This window comes from Bombina bombina, chromosome 3, assembly GCF_027579735.1.
Source record: "Bombina bombina isolate aBomBom1 chromosome 3, aBomBom1.pri, whole genome shotgun sequence".
Lineage (NCBI taxonomy): Eukaryota > Metazoa > Chordata > Amphibia > Anura > Bombinatoridae > Bombina > Bombina bombina.
The window spans coordinates 74,864,242-74,871,861 of NC_069501.1; positions in this window are offsets into that span (position 1 = coordinate 74,864,242).

Sequence of the window (7,620 nt, forward strand, 5' to 3'; positions counted from 1 at the left end):
GTTGTAAGATTTCATCTGCTTTCAAAAGATCTAAATGTTTTTTTATGATGTTAATTATCTGATCATACTGCTGACTATAGGGTGTAGAAAACACTATAGCATCATCATATTTTGGTTTTTTGTCTTGTTTTTTGGTTATTATAGTATCATCATGATATCTTACATTATTTCTCACATCCTCCAAATTTTTAAATTTATACCCTCTTTGGACCAATCTGTCCCTCAATTCGATAGATTGTTTTTCATAAATATCATTGGATTTTGTATTCCGTCTAATTCTTAAAAACTGTGACTTCGGAATTGAGTGTATAAGATGTTGTGGATGTTGTGATTTGAAATGTAGAATAGTATTGCCTGCTGTTGGCTTTCTATATGTTTTAGTAATGATGGAATTATTATCAATGTGTATACTTAAATCCAAATAGTTGATTTCTTTTAAATTGTATTCCCCTGTAAATTTTAAATTCAGTTCATTATTGTCACAAAAACGAAGGAATTCTTTAAAAATATTATCATCTAAAGGGATCTTAAAAATGAAAAGCAAATCATCAATATAGCGTGTATACAATTCAATTTTGTCGCTCCAGATATTGTTTGGTGAATAAAGGTAAAGTTGCTCCCACCATGCCACATAAATATTGGCAAACGAGGGGGCAAATTTTGCCCCCATCGCCGTGCCGCATGTCTGTATATAAAACTCATTATCAAAAAGAAAATAGTTGTGAGACAACAAGAACTTTAAGATCTCACAAATATAATCCACTTGCTCCTGTGTATAAAGAGAATCTCTCTGCATGAAATATTTGACAGCTGTAATACCCTGACCCTGTGGGATGGAAGTATAAAGTGAGGTAATGTCAATGATGCCCCAAGAAAAATTGGGGTGCCACTGAGTATTCTCCAAAGTTAGAATAAGATGCGAGGTGTCCTGTAGGTAGCTCAACTGCGAAGTGGCAATAGGTTGTAAAATGGAATCTATCCATTCAGCTATAGGTTCAAAAAGTGAGCCAATTCCAGCCACAATCGGTCTACCCGGAGGACACCTCGCATCCTTATGAATCTTTGGCACATGATGGAATATTGGGCGTATGGGACTAGCAGGAACTAATATGTCAATGTCACTTTCTTCAAAGATGCCCAACAATATACCATCCCTTATAAGTTTTTCCAATTCTCTTTTAAAGGGTAAGGTAGGATCTCTTTGAAGTTTCTGATAGGTCCTATCATCAGATAGTTGTCTAAATGCCTCATCAAAATAAGTGGTTTTATTCATAATGACAATACTACCTCCTTTATCTGAGTTGCGAATTACTATGTTATTATTATCTTGTAAAGATTTAACAGCTTTTCGCTCTTTATTCGTCAGATTTAAGGAGGCAGTACTTGTCCCTACATTTTCCTCCAATGCCATTATATCCTTTTGCACAGCTTTCTGAAAGGCATTAATTAGGGGTCCCCTATAATTAGTAGGATAAAAACTTGAATGTTTTTTTCTAGGTTTTGGGAAAGAGGATGATTGGAATTGTTGATTCTCATCACTATACATGTTGACTAAAGTTGTGATGGTGCATGCATCCTCAAAGTTAACATGAATATTCCTGTTGAATTGCTGTGGGTTTTCCACATCTCCCAGTGAGAAATCTTCACTATGTCTATTTAAAGCAAAAAACCTCTTCAGGGTTAATTTGCGCACAAATTTATTAATATCTAGGAGTGTGGAAAAACCAGAGAAATTACTTGTTGGGGCAAATCCCAAACCTTTTGAAAGTACATTTTTTTCATGTTCATCCAAAACATAGTCAGATATATTAACTATACTCAGTCCATATTTTTTACAACCTGCAATGGGTTGAATATTATTCAAAGAATCATCAATAGTTAGTGTCCCCTCTTTTTCTTGCTCTTTTCTTTTCCTCTTGTTCCTCCATCTTCTCCTTCTTCTCTGTTTTTTTGATTTTTTTGTAAATTTCTTCTCGTCTTCGGTATGGACTTCAGAGGTTCCTCGTCTACTTCTTCCACAGAGGATTCCTGTAAAAAAGAGGAAGAAGGGGAAACAGAAAGAGAAGAAGAAGGAGACATGGAGCTGGTAGAAATACATGTGCTTCTAGCACTGGCATCAGAGTCCGTGGATTCACCCTCATCTGTGCTAAACACCACCTTGCGATTGCCTTTATTTTTTAATATGGATTTGGGTTGTCCCTGGTCTTGTTGTGTATCATGTGCACTCTTATTTCCAATATTTCTATTGCCTTTTTTGGTGTTATATATGTTCCTTCTGTGCACATTTTGTTTGCGTACTGCTGCCCAATTGTATACTTGATTTTGTTCATAATCCTCCTTATCTCGCAGAAATTTTTTACCCTTTCTGGTAGCCTGATCTCCATCAAATTTATCAATTGATTCATCCATTTTCTTTTTATATGTGATGAATTTAGTGTTTTTCTCATAATTTTTCAAACCCTCTTTTGCTATTTTCAATGGATCCTCCAATTTAATACGCTTTTTTTCTTTAACTCTTATAAGGATATCAATTAATGTTAGAGAGCATTGTGTGAGTGCCATATTCCAATCCTCTTGATCCTGTTCTTCTTCAAACTCAAAAGAGGGATATTTTTTTATGCGTAGGCCTCTGGGAATGCGTTTACAATCCCTATATTTTTGGAAAGCTATGATATCCCACATAAGTCTCAAGTCAGTGCATAGTAAATGTTCCAGTCTTTTAAAGGTTTTCTTAATGTCTTGTTGGTCTCTTTGCTCAGCCTCCAACTCCTCTGCAAAGATTTTGTCAAAGAATGTTTGTCTTGTTTTAGTATCAAAAACTGCATGTTGATACTGTGTATCCCATGCAAGCTGTTCATTATCAGCGGTTTCTATGTCATTATTCAAAAGAGTAATTGCTGCTAAGTTACTGGCATCAGTGTCTACACCTGCCATGTCTGCTATGTATGCGGTATTTTTTACACAGTAGTCAGGATTATTATATTTTTTAGTCCGGTGGATATGTCTTTAAGCAATCCTATCAGCAATGTTTAATAACAAGGTGCGGTATGCAATTTTCAATTTGTTTGCAATTTCTATGATAAAAATGTGTGTCACGGCAATAGGAAAAAGAAGCAAAGAAAAAACCTCTTACTTTTCTCGTCGTGATCAGTTCCGTTCAGTTCTGTACCGCACAACTTGCTGGAAATGTTTGCCGATATCCACTGTCTCAGTCCGGTCAAGCGGTGAGGGAGATCCGTGTATTCGTGAAAGAAGAAATGACCGCAACCGGAACAAGCAGTGTTGGCGCCGGAAGTCCAAAACACAGAGTGGACTCAACCTGACAAGCTGGTGTGCCGTAGCCAATTGCGGCGGATCAAAACCGCAAAACAATACAGAGAGGAAGAATGAGGCAGGCACAACTTGAAAAGCCGCTTTAGATTCAAAACAGAAGGTGCTTTATTCGTATTCCATATAAAAGTTATACATGCAGACAGGCTAGGTGGACAAAAAGGTCTAACATGTTTCGCACCACCAGGGGTGCTTACTCATAGACTAATGTCTGTGTTTAAACTCCAACCCTTTATAGGGCAGGAAGCAGTCAAAATTAACCACTTCACGCCCCCAAAGGGAAAAAAAATGAATAAAAACAACTACAACCCAGTGTGACACTGAAATTAATTTGCCATAATGCAAAAAAGAGAAGAAGAAGGAGACATGGAGCTGGTAGAAATACATGTGCTTCTAGCACTGGCATCAGAGTCCGTGGATTCACCCTCATCTGTGCTAAACACCACCTTGCGATTGCCTTTATTTTTTAATATGGATTTGGGTTGTCCCTGGTCTTGTTGTGTATCATGTGCACTCTTATTTCCAATATTTCTATTGCCTTTTTTGGTGTTATATATGTTCCTTCTGTGCACATTTTGTTTGCGTACTGCTGCCCAATTGTATACTTGATTTTGTTCATAATCCTCCTTATCTCGCAGAAATTTTTTACCCTTTCTGGTAGCCTGATCTCCATCAAATTTATCAATTGATTCATCCATTTTCTTTTTATATGTGATGAATTTAGTGTTTTTCTCATAATTTTTCAAACCCTCTTTTGCTATTTTCAATGGATCCTCCAATTTAATACGCTTTTTTTCTTTAACTCTTATAAGGATATCAATTAATGTTAGAGAGCATTGTGTGAGTGCCATATTCCAATCCTCTTGATCCTGTTCTTCTTCAAACTCAAAAGAGGGATATTTTTTTATGCGTAGGCCTCTGGGAATGCGTTTACAATCCCTATATTTTTGGAAAGCTATGATATCCCACATAAGTCTCAAGTCAGTGCATAGTAAATGTTCCAGTCTTTTAAAGGTTTTCTTAATGTCTTGTTGGTCTCTTTGCTCAGCCTCCAACTCCTCTGCAAAGATTTTGTCAAAGAATGTTTGTCTTGTTTTAGTATCAAAAACTGCATGTTGATACTGTGTATCCCATGCAAGCTGTTCATTATCAGCGGTTTCTATGTCATTATTCAAAAGAGTAATTGCTGCTAAGTTACTGGCATCAGTGTCTACACCTGCCATGTCTGCTATGTATGCGGTATTTTTTACACAGTAGTCAGGATTATTATATTTTTTAGTCCGGTGGATCTAATCTAGCAAATCTCTCATTTCAAGTTATAGACATAGCTAAAACACCCCTGCGGGGTGGTAACAGGGATAAGATTTTGGAAAGAAAGGAACTTTATTGGATTCTAAAATTGTGTACTCGCTCACCATATGGAATGAATCGTGAATGCGATATAAATTATTTTATTGATAATTGATACATATAGGTAATGTATATAAAATTATCATAATCATATACATATAATACTATAATACTTATTTGAACTATTTTGGATATCTGATCAAATTTAAAATGTATATCATGTCTTTATTCACTTTTTTAGTATCAATATGTAGTTGAATAATTAATAATAATATATATTTTCATTATCTATGTTGTCAACAGGTTTCTATACAGTTCTCTTATGCTTCATTACAATGAAGAGTTAATCTAAGTATACTACTTTTTTGCATTATGGCAAATTAATTTCAGTGTCACACTGGGTTGTAGTTGTTTTTATTCATTTTTTTTCCCTTTGGGGGCGTGAAGTGGTTAATTTTGACTGCTTCCTGCCCTATAAAGGGTTGGAGTTTAAACACAGACATTAGTCTATGAGTAAGCACCCCTGGTGGTGCGAAACATGTTAGACCTTTTTGTCCACCTAGCCTGTCTGCATGTATAACTTTTATATGGAATACGAATAAAGCACCTTCTGTTTTGAATCTAAAGCGGCTTTTCAAGTTGTGCCTGCCTCATTCTTCCTCTCTGTAGGGAATTTTATTATTTTTGGGGGCTTTTTTATTTTATTAGGGGGCTTAGATTAGGTGTAATTAGATTAAAATTTTTGTAATATTTTTTTATTTTTGTAATTTTGTGGGGGTTTTTTGTATTATAGATTAGTTTATTTAATTGTATTTTAGTTAAGCTAATTGTAGGTAATTTATTTAATTAATGATAGTGTAGTGTTAGGTTTAATTGTAACTTAGGTTAGGATTTATTTTACATGTAATTTTGAAATTATTTTAACTAGGTAGCTATTAAATAGTTATTAACTATTTAATAGCTATTGTACCTAGTTTAAAATAAATACAAAGTTGCCTGTAAAATAAATATAAATCCTAAAATAGATACAATGTAATTATTATTTATATTGTAGCTATGTTAGGGTTTATTTTCTAGGTAAGTATTTAGTTTTAAATAGGATTAATTTATTTAATTATAGGAATATTATTTTGTTTCATTTAAATTATATTTATGTTAGGGGGAGTGATAGGGTTAGACTTAGGTTTAGGGGTTAATACATTTATTATAGTAGCGGCGACGTTGCGGGCGGGAGATTAGGGGTTAATAATTGTAGGTAGGTGGCGGCGAGGTTAGGGAGGGCAGATTAGGGGTTAATACAATTTATTCTAGTGTTTGCAAGGTGGGAGTGTGGCGGTTTAGGGGTTAATACATTTATTATAGTGGCGACGAGGTCCGGTCGGCAGATTAGGGGTTAATACTTGTGGTTAGGTTGCGGCGACGTTGGGGGGGCAGATTAGGGGTTAATACTTGTAGTTAGGTTACGGCGACGTTGGGGGGGCAGATTAGGGGTTAATAAATATAATATAGGTGTTGGCGATGTTAGGGGCAGCAGATTAGGGGTTCATAGGTATAATGTAGGTGTCCGGAGCGGCAGATTAGGGGTTAATAGTATAATGCAGGTGTCAGCGATAGCAGGGGCGGCAGATTAGGGGTTAATAAGTGTAAGGTTAGGGTTGTTTAGACTCAGGGTTCATGTTAGGGTGTTAGGTGCAGACTTAGAAAGTGTTTCCCCATAGGAAACAATGGGGCTGCGTTAGTAGCTGAACGCTGCTTTTTTGCAGGTGTTAGGTTTTTTTTTTAGCCCAAACTGCCCCATTGTTTCCTATGGGGAAATCGTGCACGAGCATGTTTTGCCAGCTTACCGCTACCGTAAGCAATGCTGGTATTGAGTGTTTTCGAATTGGCGTTAAATTATGCTCAACGCTCACTTTTCTGAGCCTAACGCAGCCATTCAGACAACTCTAAATACCAGCGTTGTTTAAAGGGAGCGGTAAGAAAAAAAACAGCGTTAGCTACGCGGGTCTTTACCGACAAAACTCTAAATCTAGGCGTATGTTTTAATAAGCATAAGATTTTGATTTCCTCCTTGGAAGAACTTAAAATTGCCATTTCTTCACTCCCCACTGGGAAATCCCCAGGCCCGGACGGGTTAGGGAACATATACTATTTTATATTTAAAGATCTCCTAGCGTCCCAACTATTAGCTTATTTCCACGAAATAGACAAAGATTCACACTTTCCCGACCAGGCCCTAGATGCTCATATAGTAATAATCCCCAAACCTAATAAACCCACTACCCAAATAGCAAATTACTGTCCAATTTCGTTGTTGAACCCTTATATTAAACTTTGCGAAAAAATCATAGCAAATATAATGAATAGAATACTACCGCTTCTCATACATAACGACCAGGTTGGCTTTGTTCCTAAAAGGGAAGCAAAAGACAATACAGTCCGTAATCTACACTTACTCGGGTATGCCAGAGAGAAGGGTATCCCTTCTGTTTGGATTTCTACTGACGCTGAAAAGGCCTTTGACCGGGTGAATTGGTCTTTTCTTAAGAGAAGCCATGATGCATAGAATCTTTGCGTTATATCTAAACCCTTGTGCTCGAATCTCATTGAATGGTATTCTCTCAGACCCATTCCAAATCACAAACGGGACTCGACAGGGATGTCCCCTATCCCCAATTCTATTCACATGTCTTTTAGGAACCCTTGCCACAAAAATGAGGAATAACTGACATACTGGGTATAACACTTAAGGGTGATGAATATAAACTATGTTTGCGGACGATATCCTCTTTTCCCTAACAAACCCAGAAAAAACAATCCACCATTTATTACATTAATTAAAGCTTTTCCATAACATATCCAACTTTTTAATTAATCAAAGTAAATCAGAAATTCTGGGAATTTCTCTCACACTGCAAATGGAGAAGCAAATTAAAAATTTCT